Source organism: Lissotriton helveticus, chromosome 10 (genome assembly GCF_964261635.1).
Source record: "Lissotriton helveticus chromosome 10, aLisHel1.1, whole genome shotgun sequence".
Classification (NCBI taxonomy): domain Eukaryota; kingdom Metazoa; phylum Chordata; class Amphibia; order Caudata; family Salamandridae; genus Lissotriton; species Lissotriton helveticus.
Window position 1 is genome coordinate 509,400,552 of NC_136071.1, and position 18,081 is coordinate 509,418,632.

The 18,081-nt window shown below is 46.3% G+C and overlaps 1 protein-coding gene across 1 annotated transcript in view; it reads left to right on the plus strand.

Annotated features, from left to right (window-relative positions):
* Positions 1-7,728: 7,728 nt before the first annotated feature.
* NTN3 (netrin 3) overlaps positions 7,729-18,081 on the plus strand; it is a 253,419-nt gene continuing 243,066 nt past the window's right edge. The window contains exon 1 of the mRNA XM_078663017.1: positions 7,729-7,803. The gene's annotated coding sequence lies outside the window, so the exon portion shown is untranslated. The remainder of the gene's footprint in view (positions 7,804-18,081) is intronic.

The following is an 18,081-nucleotide window of genomic DNA, read 5'->3' on the forward strand; positions in this document are numbered from 1 at the left end:
CAAAAGGACATTGCCATCCGGCAGGTCTAAATCGTCCAGCAAAGCCTTAAGGGCTTGGCTATATATACACTCGGGCTTTCAGTATAGCCTTGAGGTGCGCGACAGAAGCGGAAGCTTCGTCCAGATAACGAGAATCCAAAAATCTGCCTGCTATCAGGATGAATGGGAATGCTGAAGAAAGCTTTTTTCAGGTCAATGACCGAAAAATATTGGGCAGTTGGTGGGATCATTGTGAGAATCGTGGTGATGTCGGTCACCACGGGATATTGCGGCACCACTATTTTGTTAACAGCTCCCAGATCAATCACAAAACGGTAAGCAGCACCCTGCTCACCAACCTCAGAGTTCCTTTTCAAAATCGGGAGGATCGGACTATTGCAAATATTAGCAGCCGTTTCTTCTACCACTCCTTTATCGACCAGGTCCTGAATAATGCGCAGCAAAGCCCGTTCTCCTGCGGGTGCTATTTTATACTGCGGGATGCGCGGTAATTTTGCGCCTTGTTTCAATGTAATGTGAACCGGAGGAATATCCAGTTTACCCACATCCGCATCCCCCGTTGCCCAAAGTGTGGCGGGAATGCCATCGAACTCAGACGGAAGGCGTTCACCCTTAGCGAAACATTGTTTCACGTGATCAGCATAGGGTTGGATTGTTAAATAAACCCCGTCTGCAGAGCAATGAATTGTTGCATTCAATTTCTTTAGCATATCTAAACCTAACAAATTTTCCCCGCAATGCGAGGTCAGTAGTAGAGGAGTGTCAATGGTGGCAGGACCAATCGTGAAAGAGAGAGGTCTAGAGATGGGGCTGACAACTGGGACTCCCGAGAATCCCACCGAAACATTATTTTGCCCGGACAGAGCCGCCCCTGGAACCAATGATCGAGCAACGGAACTATTCATTGCTCCCGTGTCAATTAGGAAATTCTCAGAAGTCCCTAACACTTCCCCTTTTACATAAGGTCCCCTTTGATTGACCGGGATCGACACTTGGCCCCCACTCTGTCCTTGGCTGTCCTATGCTGTCACGTATGCGTCTTGGTCCTCGTATTCATGGCCATCATGGTAGTACTGCCTGCCTTGGTGACCGTCAAAATGGTTCTTTTCCGACTTGCCTGATCTCTCCTCTCTGTGCATGTCACTTCGGTCGGAACCGCCTCGCCCTCGCCCTCGGACCGCTCCGTTCTGGGCAAGCAGAAACTGACACTGTGCTTTCCAGTGCCCCTCCTCTCTGCAATAGGAACACTGGTTCAGACCTATTGTCGGGGCTCCTCCTGCACCTCTGCCTGTACCCGCCCCTCTGGACATAGTTCCTCGGCCTCCTCTCCCCCCTCCCTGTCCCCGAACTACTTGCTGCAGTAATACTCTCGTTTTAAGATCTTTGGTCTTCTTCTCCACCTTCTCTTTATTCTCGTTCTCCCTATGCTCATAGTACTGGGCCATGCTTAGAATTACAGACGGGGTAGAGGTGGTCCATGTACTTTCCGCCGCCTCTAATCGAGCACAAATTTCAGGAGCCAAGTTCGTAATGAATCTGTTAACGAACAACCTAGTTCCACCTTCAGTTGCCAAATCTTGCCCACTAAAATCAATGAAAACTTCCTCAAACCTCGTGAAGAAGTCCGACACGTTTTCATCCTTCTTCTGCCAACAGGCAGACAATTTATCCCAGTCAACCTTTCTTGGCGGTAGCAAAGCATGCATGAAGGCTATAATTTTTGCTGGCAAGGACGTTATTTCAACTCTTGGCTTGTTACCTGGCTTACGATCCTGGTCCCACCTCTTTAACTCCTCCCATGACCCCCCTAGTTCAACATGATCTGAGTCATGCACCTGTCGCCATATGTCAACAGGTACTAATAACCCAAAGAACAACTCGACATCTGCTAGTGTCATTACAGTGGAGGCAGCTGCCTCAGTCAGTTCTTTGTAGTATGCGGTAGGATTCTTTTGGGGGTCAGGTAGTTGGGATTTCAGGGCCAGAACCTCACTTCTCTTCCACGGGGTGTAAACCCATTGTTCCTGAAACCTAGCTGCTATTCCTGCTCGTGTAATTGCCTGGTTACCATCCCGCAGTTCAGGGACCTCGGGATGGTAAATGGGATGAACTTCCCGCATGGGATGCTGTGAAGTCCACTGAGGACTCTTCAAGAACAATCTTCCTCGGTACTGAACCAGGGTATCTATATTCTTGAACACCTCCCTAGGGGTCAGACTAAATTTATGGGACCAGTTCCGGATATTATACAATATCTGAGGGGCAGTCCCATCCTTGAAGTTGACCTCCCAAGACCAAATGAGTGAATTAGACATCTGAAATATCACGTGTTGCTGCATTACCGGCTCTAAATCTTTGACCGTACTCCATATGTCAGTCACGGTGTAAGCGTCGCTCCTTATCCACCTAACGGCCTGATCTTCCAACACTTCCTTCTCGCCATATCCCACGGATGATCTGGTAAACAGACGTTTGCCTTCCATTCCTCCAGCTGCCCCTCTGGGAGTCTGCTCCGAGACACCGGAGGTGGCGTCGGCCGAGGAAGGAACCAGCTCGGGAGTCGGGGTACTTAGTTGTATACCTAGGGGTGCTAGCGCCTGCATGGAATCGGGGACAAGGGTGGCCAGAGGGCCTGGGTCGCTGGTAGCACGTCCAGAGGTGACAGAGCCCCTTTCCTCTGGTGCGGATGCTCGAGGTCTGGCCTCTGGCTGGACAGGTATTGCGGGATATACACGCTGTGGGGCATATGGCGGGGGAGGTCTCGCATCCAGTAGTTCCTCTATCTCATCTTCAGCTCCCTCTCGAGTTACATAGCTTTTGTCCACATGTAGTCTAAATTGTCTGTCTGCAATTTCAATGTTCTTTTCTATTCTATTTTTGTCGTGGGCAATAGCCCTCTGTGTTATAGTCTGTCCTTGCTGTATCTTGAGGAGCTTCTCCGATCGAATGCGCCTCCTTTTTGCCTCTTTCTGCCATTTGTTAAGAGTATCGAACATAGACTGTCGACTACGTCTAATAAAGAGGCGCTCTTGTAAAAACTGAAGCTTCTTTTCGTCAAAAGATCCAGTTTTTGGCCACTGCAATTCCACGTTGTCCTTAGTGTATTTGTGCCATAAGGAATTAAAAATAAGGGGGCCAATACCGTGCTTGCAATACATATCATGGCCAGGTGTCCCTTCCGGAGGGGTGGGCTGACTCTCGTCCAGCCTCACACTATCGCTATGGACACAGCCGAAGCATAACTTGCTAAAACACGGCATTTCTCTTTCTTTTGTTCTATTTCAGCTGAAAAGGAATAAGTTTTATTAATTACAAAATAACCAAACCATATGTCATTCAATCACGGTGCTCTCATTCACATGGCCATGTCTTCATTTAAAACCATACACACCTTGCATTATGCGGCTTCGAGGTAACAACATGAAAACACAAAACGTACCAACAGGAACACAAATATTTGCAATCAAAAAGTGGAGCCCGTCGACTCCCACCTATGGAGAACCCTTTTTTTACTATTCAAAACTGCAAAGAACAATTTCCAACAACGGTCTCATCCTCAGACTGCCTGGAGATAGCTACACAGGTTTTAAACCACAGACCGGCCTACAGGCCATCCGACAGTATTCATGGTTCACCTCCCGAACTATTCTGGCTAAGCCCGCGTTTCAAGCGTCGCTCCAGATTTGTCCGGGTGCTACCCAATCTCAACCATCGGCTTTCCCGAGAACAGTCCGGCCGAGCGAGAACCGCAGTTCCCCTGAGGCGTGCAATCCTTATCTCCAGTATTCTACACCAAACACACCAGGAGCGTCCGCACGTGCAATCTCATCATTGCCCCCGTTGGACCCCCTAGTCAGAGTTTCTTCGTGACCATAAGTCACCAAATGCTGAGTACCAAATCTATTTCAGAGTTTCTCCGTGACCACAGGTCACCAAATGCTGAGTACCAATATCCAGATCTGCAGACGTAGTCCAACACAAAACGAGACACAACACTCACCAGGTGCACGCAGGTCTGATTGAACGTTCTCCACTGCCAACTCTCGATAAGGCCAACGTGGCCGGTTCTCGGGTCACGCCCAAAGGACTCCGGCGTGGGGTTACTAGCAACCGAGGTCCCCTGGATCGGGAGGGCGGAGCAAACCCCAAATTCTTGCTGGTCTATTCTGAACCCCCCGATAGAGAGCACCCCTTTCAATGTCCCTTCGATCGTCTGTGAATACACAGGGACAGCCCCAACGCGGAGTCCCGGCGGAGTCGCCAACTGAGATACCGAAAATTCTCTTCACCCTCCAAACTATAGTTACAGTAAACCCCAATTACCAATAATCAGTCAGTTGGCAGTGTAGAAGGTCCAAGCATTTATTATGACAAACAAAACTCTGCCAGAGGAGCTTCCTGCGACCTCTCCCCACGAGGTCCGCCAAGAAGACTGCTGGCACACTGTCAGTACATCACATATATACAGTTGCATTGGCATCATCATATCCTAACATGGAAAAGTACAAATGGTACAAGCTGGCACAGACAGAAAGGAAAGCCCATATATGGCACACAATGCGCTCCTGGCTTCGCTCATCCTAGATTTAGCAAGGTCGAACGGGTGACTCCCTTCTGCCGTCTCCGAGACAGTCCACCCCGCACATCTCCCGGAATGTGCTTATCGGTCCTTCTTCTGCTACCTATAACCTTGACAGGCCTAACGAGCTGAAACAGCAGTTATAGCAACAGTTGGGTTATTTCTCAAGAGGACGACTCTGGCGCAGGGAATGAATGGGGCTTGTTAATGCAATGCTTCCAGCAAGGCCACAATATGGCGTTAGCACGTGAAGTGGTGCAAAGCTATAACGCGTAAGGCTAATGTGTACGCACATAAACGAAAGTGTTTAGTGACATCATGCTAATCATAACATATCGATTATTGGTATTACTGATCATAACATATTGATTAATAGGAAATCGATTCCGGTTCCTCAGCATACTTAAAATCACAAAAAACACTTTTAATATTGACCTACACGATCTTCTCTAAGATTCTTGCCCCCAGCACTAAGGGGGGCCTCTGACTCGCATCTCCCGTGCTGAGCCTCCCACGCAAGGTGCAACCCACCTGCGCCCTTGAGTGATGGGCCCCACCTCTGTTCCTTGTCCGCCATTTCCGGGGCCCTCCCCCCGGCCACCAGGCTGCCCAGGAACCCAGGAGGCTCGTAACCTGTCGCCCTAGCCTCCCCAGCCGGTGGCCACCTTTTCCCAGTGGAGAGCTTACCGTCTCCCCCCTCAGTGCTGGCCTAGGGAGTACGCAAGGCGGACTCCCGTCCATTCTGTAAGTCAATGTCACTGTTCGCAGGTCTCTTCACCTCAACACGCCCCCTCAAACCACTGAGCTAAGGGACGGGTGGGTGGTCGTTAAACTTAGACATCTGTTATTCAGCGCCAAGATGCCCGTAGTGGTGAACGTGCGCTTTACAAATACACGTTATGTTATGTTATGTTATGTTAGGGAAAAAAGGGGGGGGACGTCAGCAGCGAGCCCAGCCAGTCAGGAGCAGGAGAGGACAAAGAGACCGGGGCCACAGCAAACAGGAACCTAAATAGCCCCGGTCTCCTCACTCTCCAGCTCTGGAAACGCGTCACTCATGCCCCGGAGGTACTTGGCGGCCGGTCGCCACTTGGGCTAGCCGGCCACCCACAAATTACAGGGCGGGGCGGGGGCCAGGGTGCGGATGCTAAGAGCGCGCTCCTTTAACTTCGCGCTTGGCATAGCACCCGGATCCCCCAGTTGGCTCCCCGCCACCACCCTGGGAACCAGGAACCCACCTACAATCAACACAGAGATTTGGGTGGGTGTAAAATGGCCATGTTTAATAAAAACAATTCATAAACATGACAAAGCAATGGTTATGCATACCATACTGACTTTCACCCTTACTTACTTTCACTTAGACTTAGTGAACGCTGCCTGCCTGCTGAACGGTTCTTGAACTACTACTGAATGGCCGTTGATGACTCGGTGGTGGTGGGGGGGGTGAGGCCTCAGGCCGTGCAGGTATGCTGGGGTGAGGCATTGCAGCGAATGCGCGAGCCCGCAACATCAAACTAAGGGCGCCCTCGGCCGCCACGCCATCATCATCAATCAACATATCAACTGGTAATCATAATGTCAGACAGAGATATTGAGATTCAATCATTCATTCATGAATATCTCCATACTGCTCTTGGCTCACAGCAGGCATGCCCGCAACACACTGTCTCTCTTCTTGACTGTGGGACCAGGGACCCGGACCACGGGACCAGTAGGTTGAGTGGGATTGTGGGAGTATGGGAGCTGACTCACTCGGACACTGCTCTCTGCACTGCCTTAGGCTGCTGCGCAGCTTCATCAACTGATCAGGCCGCGGCGTCTGCCAGGCCCTGCCTCACCTGGTACTGCTTAGGTTGCTGAGCAGGCGCTTTATTATTATAACTGATGTTGATTAGGCCTACTACCAGGCCCTGCCTCACCTGGTGTCTACTCCTCAAGACTCGCCTCAACGCGGCCAATGTCATCCAGGTCACCGTCGCGCTCTCAGAGACTTTGAAGGGCGGCGGCCTTTTAACCATGATGATTCGGTGCCAGTACTGGGTGAGGTGCGGCCGTGCGGGTATGCTGGTTCGTGGCAAGGCAGCAAATGTCAACGCAATCTGAAAAACTCTGTGCCTGCTGCCGCACACATCCCCAACCCCCGAAGAAGTCCAAAACACAGCCCTGTCCCGCCCAACTCAGTGTCCCACCCACGGGGCCGGCAACACTGAGCCGCGGCTGCTGGGCCGCCACTGCATTGCCCAACAAGATTTGAGCCACTGAGAAAGAACTTGAACAAAATCGGAGTCAGAAACAACATCAGTCATCAACAACACAACAGTACATAACACTACTCTGTAACAGTAACAGCAGCACTTACGGTAGTGCAGCACTCACTCTGTGCCTCTAATTACTATCAAATCAATTAAGTCCACTAAATATGTGTAGATCCTGCCCTGATAATTAGGTGCCATTGCTAAGCACCGGCACTTTATCCCACAAAACAATAGAAACTATGAGTCCCAGAAAGCAATGCTCACACTGCACTGAAGGAACTACTCGCAGCATGGATCTAAGAAACTCGGGAGCTCAGTGAGGATGGAATCGTGTGCTCGTCCTAACCTCTGATAACGTCCCAGGCATTAGAACCCGGAAGGTTGTTTGTATAGGACGGTCTGTTTTCAGAAATGCTTTAAATGGGGAAAAAACGAACAACAAAAAAATAGTAACTCGCTTCTTGTTATTTTCAAGAATATTGGTGAGACACAAACACGCGCTAGCCCCAAGCCACGAGGACACATGCCCCAGGCCCCGCTTTCCATGGATAGAGTTATGAGTATGCAGGAGGAGGGGGCTTGGAGGTCTCATTTCCTCCCCCCGCAGGCTGCCAATCGGCCCCACAATGCCCGCACATCCAGTCTGTGGGAAGGCGGCCGCTGAAATCTGCATTCCTTTTCACTCACACAGCGCGCAAGGCCGAAATGTGCATTCAGCACAGCAGAGAGTCCCGGGGGAGCCGCTGACCTCTTAACACCAGACAAGTGGCCAATTAGCTGATAAAATGAGGTTCCTCTTTAGTCGTGTAGATCACGGGGAGGGGGCAAGGGGGCTGTTCCACAGGTGATCGAAGCCAGCAGTGAGGAGGCTGGGCTGAGAGCAAAAGCTGGAAGAGGACGCAGCGCGTGGAAGTCGGAGAGTTGGTCATATCCGGCTGCGAAATGACGACATAACTCTAGCTAAAGGTAGCTCGTTGGGTTAATGCGCCTGCTCCGGACATCCGAGCATAACGTGTTTCCTCTTGAGGAGGGAGGTTGGCTTTGCGTTGTGCCGTTCAAGAATTGTAACCTGCTTATTTTCAGCTTTTAAGATTTCAAACAACCCGTGGAATACAATGGGAGGTAGTATTGCACACTTACAAATGGGTTTGATAAAACAGTCATCGTCTTCCCCGCGTTATTCACTGCACTCCTCATGTCCGGACTGGCGCTCCTATGTGTCGACTGTTCGGTATTTCAGTTTGGTCTCAGATTTTAAAATTGCAGAACGGGAGGATTCGCAAAGCACCTCGCCCACAAAAATAATTTACATTATTTTGGTTATACTAGACTGTTTCTCTCCCAAACAAAAATAGCCATTAAAGAATTCAACAGCTCTTTACTGATTCTTAATTGTGAATTTTTTTTTTTAAATACACACTTTGCATTCTGGTACTTTTTGTCCTGTTTCCTCCATAATGGATTTATGACAACAAACCAAATAGTCCAAAGAGAACAGCAAGGCTCTGAGGCCTACTCGCGTATGAAATTGAGAAACTTGAGATAAAAGATTAAAAAGTAGTCTTAAAGGGCCATCCAGAGCACAGAGAAAAAAATTTGTACTCTTTATATAGTCATACATTTCCAACAATAGGTTATGTAGATTTATGCTTTATATGATGATGTCAAAACGGATTTCGAGATGTGTTGTGACAACATTCACTGGACGATCCCTTTAAATGTTCCCATAGAGATATCAGACAGGCTGCCTGGCTCACAGATCACCAGAGAAGCCCCAGTGTTGAGTTCCTTGTATTAAAAGTCATCCAGGTCATGCCTCCTCGCCTTTACTCTGTACAGACCACCATCCTCTAGAGCAGTGGTCTTCAAACTTTTTAATGCCCTCTGTGGGACAAAAAAAGTAATTGGGTCAGCTTACAATTTTTTACAACTATTCTATTAAATTAACAAAGTTTAAATATGTCTAGACTTATTTAAAGATTGCAGTTAAGTTTGGTTACCGTTTTAAAAATGCAATCAATTATATGATTGTCTGTCATACTATTCTGGTCAAGCAGGCCTTACTAACGCATACATGTATCCAAAGTGTGAGTATTAGAAGTGGGGTTTTTGAAGAATATTTGGAGTCCCTTCCCTTTTGACTCTTTCCCCACCCAGGATATAAACGAGAAAACATGTTAGTGATGGCCCATTATGGAGCAGCTTACTGCCGCTCACATTTTTCCGCTTAAAACAAAGCACTGTTTTTCAGCATAATGCTTCTTTTGGCACAGCCTAGTGCCCTCCCCGGGAGAACCTGGGCCCACGCCCCCCTCAGTTTGAAGATCCCTGCTCTAGAGTGTAACTAGCAACTAGCACCTTCAATAGTAAACCTTAATATGCAGGTTATTATTGATATCTGTAAGGTTACCAGATGACGCCTTATCATCAAGAACATATAGCTGCCAAGTTTCCCAGGTCCACAAAAGATGGGCAGCTCTGGTCCAGGTCTTTTCTTTGAATTCTGGGACTTGTCCCATTTTTATATTGGAATAAACAAGAATACAAATCTCCGAATTCAAAGAAAAAAATCACCTTCAGTATTTCCTAGCTTTTTAGCCTAAAGCATTTTTTTATAATGCTAGATTAACCACATGCTTACTATGCTAGTAGTAAAGAGACACAAAAAAAGGCACACTTGGCCCCTGCTAGCAGCCGCATCATTGCCTAGTGGGGTATGTTCCACCATGTATCACCAAGCAAATGCACATCTAGGGAACAAAGTAAGTCCTTCATTTATTACTGATTCAAAATGGATGATGCCATATGGATCAGTAAAGAAAAAATTTAAATATATTTTAGTAGCACATCAAACCACCTTTTGTACCGTGGAGCAGTTCAGACGCAATTGGCAGTTACCTGGCACCTCCCAGGGTGGTAATGGTTTCAAATTAATTTGTTTTTTTCCTAATTTGACCTATATATAAATATATCTAAACCTATAACACCTGAGTGCAAGTGTGCAGTGTCTATTTAAATATATGTGAAAAAATACTAGCTGCAGCGTCTTTTGCTGGCAACAAAAATAAATGTGGATAAATACAGATAAAATTACCCAAAAAATAAATATGGATGGATACAGATAGAAATGTTAAAAAAAAATACCATAAAACCAGGAGCCCTAATTATGTCAGCCAATCAAAAGTAAAAATCTATGCTGCAGTGGAGGCACAAACACAAGAACAGATAGCAATGCCACCAAGTAAGAATCAAGCAAGTGACAATTAAATCAACCATGGAAAGCAATGGGCAGGTCATAACCTCCCTATAAGGTTTTGGGTAGGGTCACCTAATGCTATTGGGTAGGCAAGACCTAACTACAAGTCCCTAAATGCAAAGTGCTATGTAGCCAAAAGATTAAAAAAACAATCCTGGTGAATGAGTTGCACATGAAATGCAGTCACTTACTAGCAATGAATCTAAGCCATAAATTCGAACCTGGATCTGTGTTTTATCAGAATAGATCTTTTTTACATCTGTCCTCTCAATGTGCGGCTGCAATAATACATTACTCTGCAGGAATATGTAACTTCTTCCTCATGAGGTCAAGTTGGGTAATCCTAGGAAATTCCCTATAACCATGTGCATCACTCATCATTTCTGGGAAGAAAGGATTCTTCGAGGGAAGCTGACTCTCTTAGTTAATAATCAATAATTTATGTCCGGCCTAGAGACAACTTAAGTTGTGGGGTTTTTGCTTAGTTGTTTTGTCAGCATCGTGTTTTCAAAAAAATACATAATAAAAATATATATACATGCAGGGACTTTTGGTTTGCCCTCCTCGTCCATTGGTCTGTTGCAGTGTCATTCACTTAACAAATCAGCACTCTTCTGTCACTGGTTTTCTTCGCTGTGACAGTATTTACACCTGTGCTCAATCACTTACAAAATAGTTCACTTCTGTGACAATGGTTGGTTGGATATTTTTTGCTTCCTTTTCTTTTTCATTTTTAGGTCTGGCCTAGCAACAGCTTCTTGTAAGCAGGGAAAAAACACAAATAAAAATGATATATACATAGGTAAAGAGGCAGTTGGTCAGCCCCATCATCCATTGGTCCGATCAATTGTCATTCACAATTGTGCTTCTGTCTACCACAACATACCGCACGGGACAGTGTGTCAACCCACTTCAGCCTTTGGCTCCCTGGCACTGTAAAATCATTTTCTTCTGATCATATGTTCATATCTACCTGAAAGGAAGTGTACTTCAGTTACAATACTGTTGGTATAATACTGTGCTTTGCCAATGTTGTTTTTTTCTTTCAATTCTTTATCCTTTATTTGTACTTATCCTGGTGTGTTTATACTATGCCTTCAGGTTACTGCAAGTGTGCCCTTTCTGCACCAATGTAAATTATATTTTCATAATCTGAATGAAAACTAAAAAGGGCGTCAATAGTTCATTGTATAACTGCTAAGAAGCACAGATACTCTTCTTTGAAAACGAAGAGATTGTTTTATACAGCCATCACTTTTAGACTGTGTTTATTTTTTATTTTTGTGGCTTATGCTTGCAATAAAAAAGTTATAAACTTCTCATCAGTTTGTCAAGTCTGCACCTAATGGATTTGGTAATGATTGTTTCACTTTGTACAACATCTCCGCCTTTTCTAAACGCTATAAGTGGCAGATGTTACTATCATTAGTGTGAGAAGTTGGCCTGGTATATGATGCTCACTAGTTCTAGTGATCACCTTGTACCATGCCAAGCAACCCTTATGGTGCAGGTTGTAAAGTCAACCTTATAGACAAGCTATCCTAGGGGTAGCATGGACTAAGCAGTCTTAGGCTAAACTCTGTAAAGGCATGTGAAGCAAGCTGTTTTACCATACACAATCCCTTGAATACCAAATGAAAGGACACCACACAGATATATATTGAAAATATATATGGATTTATTACTACAAATATCCCTGATACTCTTTATGAGCACAGAAGCAAATGCGTTAAAACAAAACACAGTTAAAATACACAAAATTTGCACAATTATGGATGAGCCCTAGGGGCCACCTAAACCATATACTAAGAAAGTGGTATAAGAGATTGCACTGGGACAGGAAATAGGCCTAGGGCCTGGGGAATCGCTGGAGCTGTTCGGGACTAACAGTGAAGAAGTCGGGAAAGGCCCGCGGGACTCGGGTGCAGTGTTTAAAGTGCACGCACTCACCAATGCAAAGTCTATGGTGCGTAAAAAGTACAAAGTTAGTTAGAAAGGAACCTTCCGAGTGACCTAGAAGGATGAAACTTCAGACACAGACACTAGAGGTGTGTACCAGTGTGGGAACACCGGCAGAGCTGAGTTACCTCACCCACAGGAAGCGGGTGCATAGGGTCGAAGTAGTGTCGGGTTTCGTCACGCAGGTCGATGGTGCTTGGAGCTGAAGATGCTGCAGGCGGCTCGATGTGAAGAGTTCCGGTGGATCCAAGGGTGGATCTGAAGAGGTGAAGACCTGAAAGCAGAGGGGACAATGTTCAAAGTCACTAGCCAGTGACTACCGTGGAACCAGATTGGAACCAGGCGATGTCGGGTGCAAACAGGCGTCGAGGTGTAGCTTCTTTCTGCAGCCACGTGGACACGAGGGGTCAAAGACATCCAGGAGTCGGTCACAAGCTGTCCCACGCAGGCTTCTCGCTGTTGGCGGTGTCGGCGACTTGATTGAAGCAAACAGGCCTTGGCTAATGCAAGCCACGCAGGAATTGAAAAAGGCTTGTTACTCGGACCAGCAAGGTCAGAGCAGGTGCTCCTTTTTACAGGAGCGAGGGCCAGTCTGGAGCAACCAGACCTGCAGTGAACGTTGAAGGTTTCGTTGCCAAGATGGCCACTAGCCGCGTGGAAAGTGGACGGTTAGGCGCGTCGAGTGGCACGATGCAAAAGGGCCCCACGCAGATCGTGGAGATGCTGGGGGGCTGATCTTCGGTGCAAGGGCTGCTCGAGGTTGGGGCTTCTCAAACCCCAAAGCACAGCGTCGAGGGTGCCTTTGATGCTGCGCAGTCAGCGTTTCGGGGGTCTTCCAAGAGGTCCGGTCCCACGTCTCTCGGTGCCTCCACGGGTCCCTTCTTTGCAGGGACTGTGGATCGGGCTGTGAGAAGTCTGGGAGTCTGGGTCTTGTTAGGCTCTGCGCTCGGGCTCCGGCGGGAGGCGGCGGCAAAGCAGACGTCGAGGTGCTGGTTGGTGCCTGTGTTCACAGGGTGGTCACTCCTTGGCCACAAGGGAGATTCTCTTCCGTCTTCTGAGCAGCAGAATGTCGAAGTCCAGTCTTCTTCTGTATTTCAAGTTGATTCAGGATGATCTGAAGTCTCAGGACACAGCTCCCACTCTTATTCGAATCTGGGGGGCCGGATCACCTACTAGGTCCCTCCTCTGGGTGGAACCAGGAAGGGGGGTGGTTACACCCCCTTTCCTTTGTCCAGTTTCGCGCCAGGACTGGGGCTGGAAAGCCCCAGCACCGGTTTGAACTGGCCTATGCACAGGGACACCTTGTGTGCCCCAGGCATGTCTGATTCTATTCAGCCCTGTCCTACCCAATACACAAAATCCTGTCTGGGGTGGTGCTAGCACCTCCCCAGGCAGGAAACCCTTTGTCCAAGCTGCCCTCGCTGGAAGGACTCCCAGCAGCAGGAGGTCAGACTTGTGTCTGTGGTGGCAGCATCCATTTTGTGATGCTAAGGCTCTGTTTAACTTTAACCGGGGTTCAGGCTAGGTACATGTCGTGTCCCTCTAGAAGGGTGGAATGCTACCCCCGTCGCCAGAACTGGTGAGGGGGTAGTATTCCAATTCGTATGACACCTTACTCGACATGTTTTGATAAAGCCAAACCTAAGATAGCATTTAACCGCGAGGATTATAATGCACTTAAGAGTATATGGTATGGCAATATCATGGAACAGCTAAAGGACATGGTTCCGAAAGCTGCAGACAGGCTCAGCTCATGCCAGAGCACCATCTCACATATTTCCAAGCACTCTGCCTCCAGGATTGATGAGGCCTTCCATAGGAGTGACTGATAGGAACATATGTGTCCATTTTAGGTTAGGTATAGGCATACTACACCTAAGTAAGGGGTGGTTACACCGACTTACCCCAGCTGAGTGATCAGCCAGTTGTGTCAAATATGGAGGCCAGGGGTGGCATAATACATGCTGCAGCCCCTGGTAGGCCTTGGAAGCACCTATGCCCTGGGTACCTGGGTACACTGTTACAGGGGCCAATAAGGTGAACCAGTTCCAATTGTGTATGTACCTAAGGTACATGGAGTCCATTTTAAGGAGAGAACAATTAGCCTGGGGCCCTGAATAGCAGGATCCCAGGCCAACTATGTCAAAAACCAGCTAAACACCAGGCAAAAAGTTTGGGGGTAACCATAGTCAGATATCCACCTTCCTACAATTAGCTTTTACGTTCCCGGTGTATTGCCCTCGTAAGAATTGAAGGTTCAATCAGTCTTGCGACGATTCAAATGTAATTGTGGTTAGGGTGACCGGATTTTAAGGGGCCGATAACGATAACAGGTGGAAAGTCTCCTCCCGACATTGGAATCTCCTTGACCGCGTCGGAGCCCTTCAGACCAACTTGGTTGGTTTACATTCCGACCGCCCGATTACGATGTTTGCGATCAGAACATAAACCGTGGGGTCATTCCAAATCGATTCCTACCAACTCGCATAGTATTCGTATCTGTTGGAACTGCATCGTATACCACTTTGGACAACGTTTCCGCCCTCGGGATTACGATGCCCATTTTCCAACCGCCTTTCCGCGTTGGCCTTTCCAACAAGGAAAGTCTATCGGAAAGTGACTTTGGGGGCCCCTGGCAGGGCCCCTTACCTCCATAGCCTACAGTTGAGGGGATAACCCCTGTAAAATCCTGCACTGTGTGGCAGACACCATGGGGTGCCTGCGACAGGGTGCAGGGTTTTACACACACACCATTTTCCCATAGGAGCCTCTGTTACGGATGGTTCTCAGGTGTAACACGAGCTCCCATAGGAAACAATAGGAATCCGAGCGAACAGTGTTCTGTAGCATCATAATCCAATTGTAGGAACCGCAAGCCGGTTGGTCCTGATTCCGAGACGCTGTTGGGCGGGGCTTTCCACCCAACACAGAAATGAGCCTCTTAGAAGCAAAGATCGGAACAGGTCAGACATAAAAGTAGGAGTAAGGCCTTTAGTCTCACTTTTATACCTGGCCTGTCCCGTTTTCTTTTGGAACCTTGTGTGTGTGTATGTATATACATATACATATATATATATATATATATCTATATATCCAACAAGGTGGTTCCCGTTTTCCCTGAAATGGCGCTACATAGCGGTGCGTCGCTCCTGCGGCAGAACCAAGCCGCTCACAAATCCAACAGCGTAAATTCCGAAGAACAAACGAATTGAGCCGCAACTCTCAGCCACTGTTGTTTTCAAAACAGTTATTTATTTTCTTTTCAAGCACAGATTTCAACCAACGCGTTTCGGTAGTACAACTACCTTGCTCACGGTTGATTACACCTGAAAATTCACATTATTTTAAACACACCCAGATTACCCACAAAGCATGTGATTCCCAAAACTTCCTGTTTGTTTTGAAGCTGGGAATTCTGGACTATGTAGTTTTCATTAATGAATCTCTTCATGGTTATTAAGCAGTATTTCTAGACATTCTGTCTATTTCATCATACCATTTACGCTGCGCAAACAATTAGTACACTGTAAATTACAGCCCTCTAGTGGGCTTGCCTCTTAGTTTTTCGCAGTTTCTCATGCCCTCGAAGCTGGGAATTCTGGACTACGTAGTTTCCATTAATCTTATCATGGTTATTAAACAGTATTTCTAGACATTCTGTCTATTTCATCATACCATTTACGCCACCCAAACAATTAGTGCACTGTAAGTTACAGCCCTCTAGTGGGCTTACCACCTAGCTTTTCGCAGTTTCTAATGCCCTCCAGTGGGCTTTAGTGGGTGTGAACAGAAACAGTTAAATTCGAGAAGTTCTATTTACAAATGGATGTACAGTTCCTCCGACTGGTTCAAGCCCAGGGGGGTCATGGTTCGAAAATTCAGAATGTGACGTGACTCTTTGTTTTAAAAGTTTTTCTCTGGGGCCACCTCGATCAGATAGGGACATTGTTTCTATTCCCCAAAACTTTAAGAGTTTCCAATTTCCATCGTGATGGCTCTCCATGTGCTTGGCTACCGCGTTATTTCTGTCCTTGTTGACTGTAGCGCGGACATGTTGTAGGATTCGTATTTTCAATTCACATATGGTGCTCCCTATATACTTTAACTTGCAAGGGCATTCTATCATGTAGATTGTGTATTGACTTTTGCAAGTTATTAGTTCTTTTATTTTCCAAATTTTTTTGTTGGCCATGATTAGTTCTTTTGTGGGTTTAGCAATCTCACACACCTTGCAGTTATAGCATTTGACGAACCCCTTTGTTTTTAACCATATGTTCTTTGACTTCTTACTCTGTAAATGGCTGTGGACCAACTGGTCTTTTAGATTAGTTGCTCTTCTGTAAGTTATGGTTGGGTGAGCCCCCATCTTTTGTCCCACTGTGGGATCTAGTTGCAATATCTTCCAATTCCTTTTTAAGATCTGAAAGATTTTTTTGGATTCTTGGCTATAATCCAGAATAGGTTTTTTTGGTTCTTCTTCTGTTTTATTTTCAAAGTCTCTTGGTTTGAGGCATTCCCATCTCGGTTTTGTATTAGCTTTTTCCCAGCATTTGTTGATTAGTTGTTTTCCATATATTCTGTTTTGGAAACGTTTGATGGTACTTGCACTGTGTTTCTTCCACTCTGATTCTTCACTACAAATCCTTCTGAGGCGAAGAAATTACCCGTAGGGAATGCTGGAGATCAATGAAGGTTGATGGAAGCTTGTTGCTTCCAGGGTTGCATTCGTTGCTGTGGTTTTACGATGTAAAGTTGTTTGTATCCGATTCTCTTTTACGTACACCTCCGTGTCCAAAAATGCTACTTTGGTTTTGCTTAGTTCATAGGTGAATCTTAAACACACTCTTCCGTAAGGCACTCAAAACCTTTCTTTTTACACAAGCCTTCTCTCCATAAAGCCCCTTTTTGTGTTCCTGTCTTTCTGCCACTCAGGGTTTTAGTACTTTACAGCCCCATGAAACCGCTCGGTGTACGCACGCTTAAGAAATATTTTAAACTCAAACTCACGGTGTGCTTGTATTAAGGATGTCAAAATACTGTCGGAACTCAGCTTCACTCCCACTCCAAATGATGAATAAATCATCAATGAACCTTTTCCAGGTTACTATATGTTGGGTGAAGGTTCTGTTTTTGCTGTTCCATGTCATTTCTTCCTCCCACCAGCCCATTGCTATGCACGCATAACTTGGGCTGAAGGAAAAGCCCATCGCCGCTCCATTCCGTTGGCGGTACATTTGATCTCCAAATAGGAAAATGTTGTTTGACAAACACAGAGAAATCATGTCCATTATCATGTCATTGTGTTCTTTGTAGTGGATGTTACGATCTTGCAAATAATGTTGGCATGCCTTCAAACCTAAATCATTGTCAATATTGGTGTATAGGGCGATAACGTCCATTGTTATCATCCAGTATTCCTTTTGCCAAGACAATTTTTGTAAGGAACATAAAAAATCAGTTGTGTCTTTGATGTATGATTTCAGTTTTTGGACATGCGGGTTTAGGTAGTAATCGATGAAGTTGGCCATTGGTTCTAGTATTGAGCCCTTTGCTGACACAATCGGTCTCCCTGGTGGTCTTTGTGGATCCTTATGTATCTTTGGTAAAAAATACATCTTTGCCATTCGAGGATAATCCACCACCAGGTATTTCTTTTCATCCAAATCGATTAACTTCTTTGTTTCCCAGATGTCTAGTTTTTGGTTCATTGCTCTTTTGATCTATCCAAACAATAACAGAGTACGGTGAAAGACATTTAATTTAGGTCCCGGAATAGGACCATTGAATGAACTAACTAATACGAATATAAACAGCGTGTTCGGACACAAAATAAACAGCCACTGCATCAAATAAACAAACGAAAAAAACGCACAGCGCAGATTAAAATGGAAAAAAGAGAAGCAAAAAGAAAGGAACTTATAACGACCATGTTCGAGAAGGGCAACATGGAGAAAATTCAGGATAAACCTAACACAGCAGGAAAAAATGATCCTAAAACCAAATTAAGAACATGGGAAAAGTTAAACAAA